Source organism: Panthera tigris, chromosome B4, assembly GCF_018350195.1.
Source record: "Panthera tigris isolate Pti1 chromosome B4, P.tigris_Pti1_mat1.1, whole genome shotgun sequence".
NCBI classification, from domain to species: Eukaryota; Metazoa; Chordata; class Mammalia; order Carnivora; family Felidae; genus Panthera; species Panthera tigris.
The window spans coordinates 107,516,049-107,530,079 of NC_056666.1; the positions used below are offsets into that span (position 1 = coordinate 107,516,049).

The following is a 14,031-nucleotide window of genomic DNA, read 5'->3' on the forward strand; positions in this document are numbered from 1 at the left end:
TTATGGAAGGATTTTCAAGACAACAAAATGTCATCAGATTAAAAATATCTGTATGTTGATTTTCTGAAAAAATTCAGAGTTCCTTGTTACTGATAAATATTTGAATACACACGCAACACATCCTAAATTTTTGGATAAATAAATTGCTTCAGTTACACAAATGTCAGCTATTACTATACTGCATGTTAAATAATAATAAATGTGTACTTTCTGTACTATTCCCAAGCAGTTTTCTTCATGGGCACAGGAGCAGCTCCAAGAGTCAAATCAACCACACAACATCACTCAGTGAAATTTACGGCAGATAAGGAACACAAAACATGAGGGAAAATGAAAGGCGGAAAAATTACCTTTCTCAAAAAAAAAATCTATGCTCATCTGAATCTTAAATCATATATTCTTTTCCCTTCATATCATTCTTGATAGGAATCTTACAGAAAAAAAAAATTCGTTAAAAGTGACTGTGCTTCACTGTCAAGAAAAACCTATGGTCAGGGATATACTGAATTCCCAAAGCTTTCATCATTAATATTTTATGAGTCTCACTGATCTGTCCTATATAGAAGAAACATTTATCTTTCATTTGTGCAAGCACTGCCTGCTGAGGAATAGATTTCATCTGTAAGCTGGGTGGTGAAATGAAAACGGCAGCAAAAGTAAGAGGAAGCAAAGTGTTCACTTGATTTCTTTTACTAGAGTCTGGCTGCACTTTACTGGAGTTGCAGAGTCAGCCAAGCAAAGTGAAAGATCTTTGGGGAACTATGAAGAGTGTCAGTTCTGGGCCAGTATACTTTGTTCTGCCCATGTGAATGCCCATGTGTTAGTTGACTCCTAAAGGAAATGATTAGCCACAGTGACTTTTGTTGTTGTTATTATTGTAACTTAAACCTTTACAACAAAGTCTGGTGCCTACAGCATTTGGGAAATCATTTGCTCAGTCTTGAAAATTGTGTTCCTTATAGATGAGATGACTAAAAGGCAAATTGGTGATCTTGCAACACTTCAAAGTGAAAAAGCTAGATGTTTTCCCTCTCAGTAGTGTGTGGCTTGCCATGTAGGCTCACCTAGGACACTGGAGCTGAGAATTCCCTGTGGACATCCACAGAAAACATCGACAGAAAAGTCAAACAGAGAAGAGGGCCCAGAACACTCTGTCACAGTCAAAAAGCACATTGGACGTCTATTAGGTTCACTTAGAGCACAGGTCCATCTAGAGTTACAGGAAGTGGAGTATGGTTCCCTCATGTGATTGAAAAGATAATCTCTGGAGAAATGTATGTAGTGTAAAATGTATGTAGGGAAAACAAGCAAACAAAAAAACCTCTGGGTTTGAATGAAACCAGGTTTCTCTGGTTGAAAATACACAATTCAAAGCTATATGAAACAACTGTGCTTCTTTTCTTCAGAGCTCTTACCTCAATTTTTAACTACATATTACCTAGTATGATTATTTAACATCTTTCTGATCTCTTAGAATAAAAATTAGACCCTGTTTATTTTGGTTCACAATTGTATCCCCAGAGTCTTATACACTGTTGGCAGGTAATAGGTGTTCAGTAAGTTTTTGTTAAAATATTTACATATTTTTCATTTTCATCAGTGCCTGCTAGCATGTTTTACATCATAATCCTTAATAATGTTTTTGGTGAGAGTAATGATTTATTCGAACTGCAGCTACAAATTATAAATCTACATAAAGAACTATGTTAGAAATAAGTTGATAGTAATTAGCCTAAGATTAGTTTCTGGGGCACAAAGAGTTAACCATTTAGTTGAGGAATAAAGTATATGTGAACAATTATACATAATTTGAATTATTAGTGACAAGATACTAGCTCTAATTGTAAATAGGTACCAGACACACAGAAATGAAAATACATTCCTGATAAAGAGAACTCTATGAGTAAATACATTGGAGTGAAAAGGATATAAACCACAAATTTTAAAAGGCGTTGATAAGAATGAGAGTTTAGAATGTCCAAGAGAACACCACCTTATCTATAAGTGCCATCTAAACTTATTTCTCCCATTGGTTCGTCTGTTTAGATTCTGTAGCAGGAACACACATGATTCCCATGACCTGAAAGGATCAATGTTCAGCAGTCGTGATGATGTAATATTGCCAGAACTGTATGCAAGAGTTTCTTTTCTCAAACTCCAGCTGGTATATTGTTTTCATTCAAGCTTTCCCTGTGACTTAAGCATCTTTCTTTTTTTTATTCTCTTTTCTCTAAACTTCAGTTCTTCTCTCATTGCCCCTTTCCCCAGTCTGTTTGCCAAACTCCTTGGCATACTCATTCAGACTCTACAAATGGGAATGAAATAGATAGTCATTTGTAGAGAAAAGTAGCCATTTGTAGATACTCTCGAGTTGAGTAAAATTGTTGCTTAATAGTTATCCATCAATGGATTTGCTATCCCAATGGTTTCAACAAATACTTTTTTTTTTCCATTAAAATTAATTCAAGCATTCTTCTGAATAATTTAAACTAATTCAGTACTCACTTAAGCCTTTGTTTGGCCAATAACTCACTAACTCTATTAAGCTACATCCATTTTAGTTAAATTTTGTGTAAATTTAAAAAAACAATATTATTCTAACCAAAAATATGCTGTATGTGAAATGGATAATCTATTTAAAGCAGTAATATAACAACTAAAAGTTAAGAAAGCAAATACAACATGTCGATTGGGAAAATTTTCTGGATTTCCTAGATTTTAAAATCAAAGTAGCTTTCTTTAAAACTAATATCAAACTAATTAAATTTATATAATTATATAAAATATAAGTAATTATGTAATTATAATTATTCAACTCTAACAAAACATGTCTGAGTATCCAACTTAATATTTTGCTTGTCTTTTAGATGTAAAAAAAACATATTCTGTTTTCATTTTCCCTCAAATTCTTTCTAATTTCAATTTTATGAATGAACAGTGTTAAGTTTATACAAAGCATTTTCAAATGTATCCACATTTCCTAGGAATACGACTTGATTTAGAAAAATATAACACTGTACACAAACATTTTATTCATAACATATGCTGCTGCATTCCGTTTTCCTCAAAGATTGAGCATCCCCTATGTTCACACCATTCCTTTCTTTGTGGTCTACTCATCTCTCTGTTCACATGTTTGTTCAACCTTTTGTTGATTTCTCCTCCCTTCAGAAGGAACCATCATTTTCTTGAGGAGCTGGGTTGAGACAGTGTTTCCAATTTCCATTCTGCTGGTTGGAAACACATGTCTGCTATGTTCTCTTGTGAGAGATAGATAGTCCATGCCATCTCATCCCTCCCTCCTAAAAGTTACATGCATGCTCTAAGGAGTAGACATAGGAAATTTAACCTCAGTCTGATGTGGTCTGTATAGTTGACAAAGGATACTCTACTTAGTCTTTGGTAGCCATAAATATTTACTTTCTTTTTTTTTTTTTTTTTTTGACACAAAACCACAGTATGAAACTTCAGTTTGAGCTACTTATAATGAACTAAAATGAGAAGCGTCTTTCTTCTTGCTCTTCCCTCTCTCATTTGTCCATCTCTGTGTGTTAAGAGCACTATCCTAGCAGCCCCTGACAGGACTATAACACTTGTAAAGTTATCACCTCACACTGTTTACCTTAAAATTCAAATCAACACATTGAAATTGCCCAAAGAAGTGGGAGCCATAAGTCTTACACAGAATGAAAACAGAAATAAAAGTGAAAAACAAGAGAATGGATACATGTCCTCTTTGTTCTCAAACAAGGTGGAGAGGGAAGCGTGCAAATAGGTTGCCCACTGTAATCATTTAATTAAGTATAAAATGAAATGAGGCCTACAGTTTCAGTTTTTATAAAGAAAGGAGAAACTTCTGGATGTGACAGACCTATTTGTGGCACAAGGCCTCTCCATTAGGTTTTTGATACACAGAGGGAAACCTCTAGATAGATTGACCTCTTTTAAGTCATTTCAATAATAAAGAATTGCTTTTCCTTTATAGCATTTTTCAAGAGGCTCCATGTCTTTTCATTTATTTCATTAAACAAATAAAAAAAAAAACTACTTAGGTAAAGTTCAAGCAACTTTCACAATTATAAATTATAAAGAAGCAGAAATGGTCTGTAAAGTCTAAAATCCATTCTGTTGCTCAACTACTCATGCAAAATGCCCATTATAACTTGTGGCATTGTTGGAAATTTAATAACATCATAATACCATACTTATACAACCTCAAGAGTCCAATAAAGTGGAAATAGTTCACTCATATAATTGTAACAAATCACGTAATGATAAAGTTCTATCCTAAAATTTAATTCTATCAAGTCTTGAATTGGGAAAATGTATAATCACCTAATTCATAGCTGTTAAAGTGAAAGAAAGATAATGCAAAATGATTTAAGAAAAGAGATGTGACAGGCCTACTTATTCCTGGAGGCTTTTTCATCAGATTTTTTGATACATAGAGGGAAGCCTTTAGCCAGAATGACCTCTTATAAGTTAAGACAGAAACATTTCTTGCTCAGATTCTGGATCTTCAGAATACTTATCTGAAGATTTCAGCCCAACAGAGGATTCATTTCTTGTTCCAGAAAGTGGTTTTGGGAGGGAAATCTTGGGTTTTGAAGGATGACAAGAAAATCCTTTGGTGGGTAGACATTTCTCAATGCTACTGGAGACTGAGGCTGGCCAAGAAAATCCCTCTGTAGAAAGTCATGACACAGGGAGAAAAGTACTTCATAAGCTTCCTGGAAGAAGGTTGGGGTAGGAAGGACGTTCTCCAGTCATCAATTCTCCCCACCGTACCATCTCTATATGGGCCTCCAGCTTGGTAATGGGGGACAGGTAGAAAGCCTGGGTCCGCTGTTTTAATTTCAAGTAAAGAGACGCATAGTGAAAATGCAAATTTCCAAAAGCATCTTATTAAGTGTTTAGCTAAGCCATTCCATAATATCGTTGTCTGCACCTTAATTTTGTGTGACAAACAGCCTTCAGATACCTTGATCTGACACTAGCCCCTCCAGTAAGTACATGCCCTAGATGACAGCTCACAGAGCCACAGCAAATGTAAGTTCATAATGTGATACCCCAATGGTCCTGCACTTTCCAAGGCCTTCCCCAAGTGCCTTCCTTTGATAAACCCCTGCAAAACTTACCAAAACTCCAGTATTTTTTGCTTGAATTGACAAATCCAGCCTTTGCCTGGGAACCCCAAAGTACACTACCCACAAATCCTACCAAAGGCATATTCTCCCAATCCTGATGCACCCTCTGCCTGTACCCTTTCTTAACCTCCCTGGTAGCCCCTAGAAGTGTACATGTATCTTCTCTAGGTCCTCTGAGTAATAAACTTCTTTACTTCAATTCCCTTTTGTTTGTTTTGTTGTTGTTGTTGTTGAGCCCTAGTTTACCATTTGATACCCCAGAGATCTACCTAACACATGAAAATTGAAAAAGGGCACAACACATCTTTAGTATTTTTTCCGCTAGATTTCATTTTTTTAATGCTTTTATTTATTTTTGAAAGAGAGAGTGGAAGTGGGGGAGGGTCAGAGAGAAAGGGTGACAGAGGATCTGAAGCAGTCTCTGTGCTAACAGCTTCGGAGATGACAGCAGCTAGCCAGATGCTGAGCTCGAACACACAAACTGTGAGATCATGACCAAAGCTGAAATCAAGAGCAGGACGCTCAACTGACTGAGCCACTCAGGTGCCCTGACTAGATTCCATTTTAAAGGATACTGGGCCATCTGTTCTATTGACTGAAGGCATGTAATATTATGAATCCTGCTGGTCCAGGTTCATGATCAAAAAAAAAAGGAGTGAACTTTCTTGCCATGCAGAGCAAGAGCAGGAGCAGAAGTAGAAAGGCCAGCTGGTCAACATAGATCCTGGATCTACAAGTCCTCTCAGCTGGACATGTTATTACTAATAACCCAGAGGACTCCCTGCCTTTTGCCAATGCCAAAATTGCATTACCTCTCTAAAATTTCAAATTTCACATCCACTTCAGTTGATTTCGGTCTGCTATGTATGATCATTTCTCTTAAGTCATTGAAATTTCTCAGACCAACCTGTGCTGAGGCCACTAATGGCCAACTCATTATTTCTTTGTTGGCCAATTTTTTAAAATTATTAATTGACTTTATTATTAGAACTCAGCACAGAAATATACTCATGAATCAGATTGTTTATGGACCTTGTAGGAGATGACCCTCTAAGTGTGTTCTGACACGTATACCTTTGTGTGTTCTAATCATATTTTATTATTTTTCTAAAAACATCTTATGGAGAGATACACTTGGAAATCCCAGCTTATGTAAAAATATACAGAGAGAGAGTAACTCTTAACAACGATTTCCATCTATACAAATAAATATTATTAAGGGAAATTTCACCACAGACCATCAACTTGTACTAAAGTTGAAATTTAGGGAAAAAATATCCATTGGCAAATATCTTGATGTTTTCAAAAGAAAAGTTTGGTTGACTAGCTTTTTCCTCATGTTGATTCATTCTTTCAAACAAATATTTACTATATTTATTATTTACCAGGTACTTGCAAAGCATCAGAGAGAAAGAAAAAAATCCTATTCTTATAAAATTTACAATCTAGTCTAAGAAGACAAATAAAAATAGTCTTTCTGCCCCTCCCACACTTGTGCTCCCTCTCTCTCTCTCTCTCAAAATAAACTTTAAAAAAGAAAAAAGAAGTTATAACTTATTTCAAAACTGCAAAATAAGAACAAATCTTTGAAGTCAGAAAATGCAGAGATTAAAATTGAGGTTCCGAAGCTTCCTCAAAATCTTAATGACTGAACTGTATTAAGAAATGAAAAAGCAAACTAATTAACAACAACAACAACTCCTCTCCCAGGAAACTAATTGTAGAAGAAAAAAATAGTTTTGAGAGAGGAATAATAATGTTGCAAAACAGAGACATGAACCATAACTCTGAAGAGTAGAATACCTACAAAAAAAAAATCAAACCAAAGCTTAAAAAAAAAAAAGAATAATTTGGTCCTTAAAAATCTGCATCATTGTCCCTGATAAGAAAATATATAATATTTGGTCGATAATACAGGTTGGTCTGAGAAATTTCAATGACTTAAGAGAAATGATCACACACAGCAGACCAAAATTAACTGAAGTGGATGTGAAATTTGAAATTTTAGAGAGGTAATGCAATTTTGGCATTTGGCAAAAGGCAGTGAATCCTCTGGGTTATTAGTAATAACATGTCCAGCTGGGCCATTAATGGCCATTATTTTGCCAAAACTCATAGGAAAACATGTACCTAATTTGCTAATTCAAGAGAATGCTGGTGTTTCTAGACAAGGATGAAATCTAGACTGCCATGTATAATTTTACCATTTACTCTAAATAGTGCCTAAAGAGAAAGTTTACACCTTGTGTAATAATACAGATAGGCCCAAGGTAAAATTATAACATGATATTACTTTGTATACAGCGGTAGGCAATGAAGGGTGGCATGACAAGGCACTAAGACAGTAGGAAAGTGCACTCATATTAAATGCATTGTGAAAATATCACACAAGAAGCTTTTCAACTTTTGTAGGTTTGGGAAGTATCAAGGCATCATGGGAATATGTAGACATGGAAAAAATATAGCTCCAAAGGAAAGTCAAAGCTAAAAAAAGGCAATCTCTTTTAGGGGGAAAAATCAATAGTCACTATAAAGCAAAATCCAAAGGATCAAACAAGGCAGGAAAAATTAATAGAGATAGCCCCAACTGTGTTTTAAAGAATAATACAGCTACGGAAGCAGTTTATAAGACATGCTTTACAATTGGCTTATAACAGTATCATTTAGGCCATAAAATATTTACTAACTTTACTTCTGGTTACCAACAGTAGTATTGGTAATTGTTAACAATTATATAGCTCTTGTGAGGGCTGCTGGGTTGTGCAACTCCAGGGAGCACATCCTATTTACATGTGAATGATTTTTCTTAGCATCAGGTGAGGTATTAGTTTTACTCTGAGCCCAAAGGCCCAAGAACCAGGAGAGCCAATAGTGTAAATCCTGGTCTGAGTACAAGAGAAGACCAATGTTCCAGCTCAAACTATCAGGCACAACAAATTCTCCCTTCCTCTGATTTTGTTTTATCCAGGCCATCAGCTGATTGGATGAGGCCCGCTGCATTGGAAAGAGCAATCTGCTTTACTCACTCTACCTATTCAAATGTTAATCTCATCTGGAAACATTCTCAAAGACACATCTAAAAATAATGTTTAGCCAAACATTTGGGCAACCTGTGATTCTATCAAGCTGACACACAAAGTTAGCAATTACATCTTCATGTTACAGATCTAGTGACTAAAGAACAGAGTTAACTACATTGCATAAGTGAAACAGCTAATAATTATTGTAACCTGGATTTTAAAGCAGGGAGTCTGTCTTCATGATCATTACTTTTAACTAGGACACTATACTGTGTCTTCAAAATAAGACTTGTTGAATACCTTCAGTGTTTGGGGTACTATTCTTGGTTCTTGGAAATAGCAATTAACATAAAAACAAATCTCTTTTCTCATGTGCTTTCATTCCTATAAGGGTATTTAGACAATAAGTAACAGCTAATGCATAGGGTGTCTATTCCGTGCCAACTGCTGTTCAAAACCCTTTATAAATATTAGTGCATTCAGTCCTCACAACAGCCCCGTAAAAGATCTGCCATTATTATCCCTCATTTATAGACAATAGAACTGAGGACGAAAGAATTAAGTGACTTGCCCAAGGTACAGAGCTAGTAAATGGTGTTTCCCCTATGCTTAAATACTTTGTTACACTCTCTTATTTCTACTGCAACAGCACAAGCACTCATGTTACTAAACCAATTTTTGTTTGTTAATTTTTAAAATAATTTTGTTAAGTTTATTTTGAGAGAGACAGAGAGAGCATGAGCTGGGGAGGGTCAGAGAGAAAGAGAGAGAGAGAGAATCCCAAGCTGGCTCTGCAGAGTCAGCACAGAGCCTGATGTGGGGCTTGAAATCACAAAACCATGAGATTTTGACCTAAGCAGATATCAAGGGTCAGGTGCTTAACTGACTGAGCCACTCAGGTGCCCCACTGAAGCAATTTTTAAGAAAAGACTTTATGAAGCAAAGACATTCAGAACTTTTCTAGAAAATCCCATACTTCTCTTATTATGTTTTTTCTCCCTCCCCTACTTTTAAATGCACTAGGTCAGAGTAACACGTTTGTTCTCGTGGCTGTCCACAGAAAAGAGGAAGAGAAATGATATAAATAATAAAAATTAAAATAGTCAAATATGTTTGTGAGTGTACATAATGTGTCTCTACATATATTTATTTCTATGGGTCTTATGACTGATGGATAGACAGATACACACAGACTGCTACACGTATGTATACACATGAATGATGTCTTCTTTCTTACCTCATGTATTTTGAGCAACAAAGCAAAGGGTGGATGTTTGGATAGGTCAACAATTAGTTAGATGGGTTGATCAGATGGATTCATAGGTAGGAGGTAGGTAGATAAGTAGTGAGACTGAGAGAGGGAGAGAATTGCATATATTAATTAGTTGAATAAAGGAAATATACAACCAAGAGAACTGAAATTGAATTAGAAAAGAGAATATGGTGCCAGTATCTTATTTACTCTCTTTTTTTCTCATGGTAATGGATGCAGGAGAATTATCTACTTTCTTAAGTACTTACCCAGGTAGTTTTATTCTTTGGAGAAGGAAAATATCTGAGACTCCTTAACTTTGAGCTAAAGTTTCACATCATTAATAACATCACATTGAAACATCTGAGAAGAGTAGGAGTTATATTTCCATTCCTTTGTGCCATGTACACTTCAAAACAAGTGCATATGAAAGGATAAAAAAAATCAGTCAATTATTCAGTTTTTGAGGGCTCTGAAGGATCTTAAGAGATCCACATAGAGTACTCATCTTCTCAAACTACAACGCTGACATATTTAAAAGAATATGGATTATTCCACAAAGGACAGACTCCGAGTGCTTGTTGATTATTACATACCATTCAGTAACAGACACGGATAAACAAGTATTTTCAATAGGTACTTCTGCTAATGAAGTTCTTAGGATTTATGTAAGTCTAGTTGATTAGAAAATATTATTTTCAGAAGCAAGTTTTTAGTGCATTGAGATGTGTGCATTCAATCATCTGAATAAAACATTTACTTAAATAAAAATTTAACAGATACTCCAGAGCTCCTATTCCTTTTACTGCTTCAATCTAAAACCATGAAGGTGAGAGATACCTTCGTGGTTTTTGCGGTTTCTGAAAATAAGAATGTATATGTCTGTTCAATTCAAACTTCCAAATTATATTCCATAGTAGAGGTCAGTGTAAATCTATATCTTCTTTCTGGAAACTATTATATGATTCAGTAGAAGACAAAAGGTGTTATTCTTGGTAATGAACATTAGTTCTTTAATTTTAAGGCTTAATTTAACATTTGTCTTTTTAAAATATAAATCCTCTTACTTGTTAATTTAATGACAAAGCACTTTAGATGAAATATCAGTGCTATTTATTGATTTATTTATTTGCAGACTGAAGAGTACCCAAAGGAAGTTGGGTGCGGTCTTATCAATTTGCCTGGTCTTAACCTGATTGTCTTACTGTCCTTAGTTTTTTACCCCGATTCTACCAATCTTTCTTCTGGCAAAATAGAAAGTCATGATTTTTAACATTTCTCCCAAAGGTTGCCTGCCTGAAAATGAGTTCAACTGACATGGAGATTTCACACTTAACTACTTAGGGGACTAGTTCTGAAACTTTTTTCTACCTCAACATATCTGAAAGATAGTACATAATTCTCTCAGTAATAGTGGCAAAGCAAGAGTTTCTTAAAAGGGTAAGCAACACATCTCTGCAGGATGAGGTTAGTAAAACCCTGAGAAAAATATAACCTATAGGTTGTCTTTATTCCCAATTTTTAAGTATAGAAGCTGTTTTTGAAATTTAAGCAAACACTTTAACTCATTAATATTTTAATAAATTATTCCTTTTCTTTTTTGATTTTTTTTTTTTTTAATTTTCCCAACAGGGCTCAAACTCACTATCTGAGATCAAGACCTGAGGTGATATCAAGAGATGGAGGCCTAACCACCTGGGCTACCCAGGTGTCCCAAATCATTCATTTTCTTAGTCTGCTGGAAGCCAGAACTCAGAAGGTAAACCCCATTAAATAGAGGGGTTTAATAAGGAAAATAAGAGGGGAAAAGCACTGATTTGTGCTAAGAAGGGGAGATTCATGTCAATACAGTGTATGAACAGGTAGAAAACCCTGGTAGACAGGAGTGGCTGTATATTAGGGATCTAGTCAAATCATGGCATAGAGATGGCACAAATATATATATAGATAGATTTTACAATAAATAGGATTAGAATGAATTTACTCAAGGGAATAAAAGGACACAAAAAATAACATTAGTATCTCTTATAAATGTAAAGGACTTGAGAGACTATCTCTCCTACTGTTCCATTTAAGAATTTTTCCTAATTATCACCACTAACAAGGCAAAGGTGAGGAAATCATAGTGGACTTGCTGAGAGTTCAGGTAGCAGTTTGAAATGATGAAGTATGAAAGTCAAAGGCAAAGGTCAAACTGTGACTAAAGAAAGGCACATTCAGCAGTCTCTTTAAACTCTCCAAGAATATCCAATGGTCATTAAATATTACTCTGTAGTTTTGTCTTGTCTGATGGGAAGCTGCAGATTAGAATGAAGTTTAGAATAAAAAGGCAGCAAGAAAAATGGTTCTTTTCTTGGAAATTTACCTGAAAACTATAGTATGAGTGAGATAGATGATAGATAGATGGATAGATAGATAGATACACATACTTATATACACACACACATTATCCATCTCCCATACATGTTATTATATATATATATATATATATATATATACTCATCAGCTTGCCTTCTCTCTCTCTCTCTCTCTCTCCACCACTTTTCTTGCTCTTCATTTTACTTTTTAGTTTTCTAGTTGATTTCCTACCTTATTCCCATCTAGCAGGCTCTGAAGCTCTTCCTGCTATGTTCTGTGACACTGGGTGGACACAGCTAAGACTTCACATGCTAGAGTCCTGGATTAGACTATTCCTCCAACCTTCCAGATGCTTCTTTACCAGGAGTGACTCACAGTGCCTGTGCCATATTGCCATGCCATGGTTTGAGCCCTGTTTTGGCAGGTGCTGTGCTGACTAGGCGTCTCTTCCTTACCTTAATGTGGGTTACAGCTCTTCACCTTCCTTTCTCTAATCCTCCAGTCTGCATGTTTTTTTTTTATTTTTTTTTTATCTTTTTGCCACCTGCTGTATCTAAATATTCTGGAGCTAAAACTAAAGTTACTACTTTGCCTTGCTCAACCCAACTCCTTTCCTTTCACTCAGAGAGCAGTTATACTTGCTGTAACGGGTGAGTTATTTGGGTTAGTTTACCCCCCAGCAAATGACTCAGGTTTTTATCACACACTTATGTTTTTGTTTTTGTTTTTTATTTCCCTTTATGTTTTTGACTTCTCTATTTTATTTCGATTACCATGAAAAAGAAGCAACATATTTTCATGTTGTAAATGATCGAAAACAACATTTAAATGTTTGGGAATACATGAAGCGCTATTAAAACAGCAGCAGAAAAAGCTTGAAGGATTATCCAATGTCTATGCCTCAGTCTGGTTGTAAAATCTTGTCAGGACACACACACACACACACACACACACACACACACACTTCAAATGTACTGTGAATTCAAATGGAGTCAAGATATTGTAACCAGAGTTTCATATCTATTTCTGTAATAGTGGTAGGGGGTTGGAGCTACATTTTTACTCAAAATTAGTAAGTATGAAGAAAAAGAAAGAGGTTTATTAACTAGAAGGAGAACATATTCAAATAAATATGTTGCCCCGTAAAGCTAGTTTCCCAGTGTGAGTGTGATTAAAAACACAATTATGGTTTTCCATTACTGTAAGGATGTTTGGGTAACAAAATTAAAGTCTTTAATTTTTAAAATAGGCCTATATTCTCAACATGGAGATATCTGGGTTTTCTTGAAAAAATTATATATATATATATATATATATATATATATATATATCAAGGCTATAGTGTAGATATTTTCTAGGCATTCAACTTGAGATAAAGAAAAAATTAAAGGTGAATGATATTTAGTTGATGCAAATGGAAATCACCATTTTTTCTCTGCTATTCAAGGAAATATGGACAGAGGGGTGTGTGCTATAATATAGCATAATTTCAGTACTCCATGTTGGAGAAAATATGTGTAGTTATTGTGGGTAAGAAAGCAGGGATAATGAAATATAAATAAAAAAAAACATTTGAAATGTTTCTAGATGATGGATTATGTTCTAAAACCACATTCTAGTAACCTATAGACATTAAAGAACAACAATGAATCGGTTTTCATTGTTATTGATTTGTTGCCATGGTGACTTTTTTGATGATAGGAAGGCAGCAGAGTTAACATGATTTAAATTTTAGAGTCTGTGATCCAAACCAGGGATGAATTTTTATAGCACAGAAATTACAGACCTGATTTTAATCTCCTATACATACTACTTATTATATTTTTACATTTATTTTGATAGTTGGTTTTGTTCCCACAAAGTTACAAATTCACCGTAAATCCAGCTATCTGCAATATTCAGAAGATAGTGTTCATCTAGCACAACTGACAGCACAGGCGAATGATGACTAATACAGCCCCTGGAACCCAGTATGGAGAATATTTGTTATAGGAATTAAATAAAGTCTTGGGGTGACATCTCAGTGACACTGTGCACTATTGCCATGGATGCAACTTTTCAGCATTGAGACCTTGCTCAGTCGCTCAGTTACTGACAGGGCCAGAGAGACCATGCCGGTTTATAAAAGGAACGATTTAAAAAAATGGGGTTGGGACAAACAAGGCCAACTATGTTGAAATATCCCTGTGTTGTTCTAAAACATAACACACTGAGTGTGACTGGCTCTAGGCTCTGTCTCTTGGGACATGTGATA

The 14,031-nt window shown here is 35.2% G+C and overlaps 1 protein-coding gene across 15 annotated transcripts in view; it reads right to left on the reverse strand.

Annotated features, from left to right (window-relative positions):
* The window catches only part of MGAT4C (MGAT4 family member C), a 221,948-nt gene that overhangs the window by 49,750 nt on the left and 158,167 nt on the right, over positions 1 to 14,031 (reverse strand). For 3 of the 15 annotated variants that reach the window (XM_042992830.1, XM_042992834.1, XM_042992829.1), the window contains one exon: positions 9,689 to 9,828. The exons of 11 other annotated variants lie outside the window; for them this stretch is intronic. The gene's annotated coding sequence lies outside the window, so the exon portion shown is untranslated. Of the gene's footprint in view, positions 1 to 9,404; positions 9,519 to 9,688; positions 9,829 to 14,031 lie in introns of all 15 variants that reach the window. One more of the 15 variants, XM_042992831.1, reaches the window with a different exon arrangement.